Source organism: Etheostoma cragini, chromosome 9 (genome assembly GCF_013103735.1).
Source record: "Etheostoma cragini isolate CJK2018 chromosome 9, CSU_Ecrag_1.0, whole genome shotgun sequence".
Lineage (NCBI taxonomy): Eukaryota > Metazoa > Chordata > Actinopteri > Perciformes > Percidae > Etheostoma > Etheostoma cragini.
The window spans coordinates 17,603,318-17,603,575 of NC_048415.1; positions in this window are offsets into that span (position 1 = coordinate 17,603,318).

A 258-nucleotide genomic window follows, 5' to 3' on the forward strand; every position below is an offset into this window, starting at 1 on the left:
GCTATTTTTACTTCTAGTGGCACTGGCCCCAAAAAATAAGATCTGAGTTGATAAGTCCTACAAATCATCTGTCGTGGATTTAAAAGGAGGCCTTCATCTCATAATACACAATTGAATTAAAATATACAGATAGAACTTAATAACAGGCTCTTATTCAGCCTATTGAAGCACACTAAGAATACCAGCCATTTCTTTGAACCACTGAATGAACAAGGAGACATTTTAAGAAACACATTTATTTCAGTGCAATTGCAATAT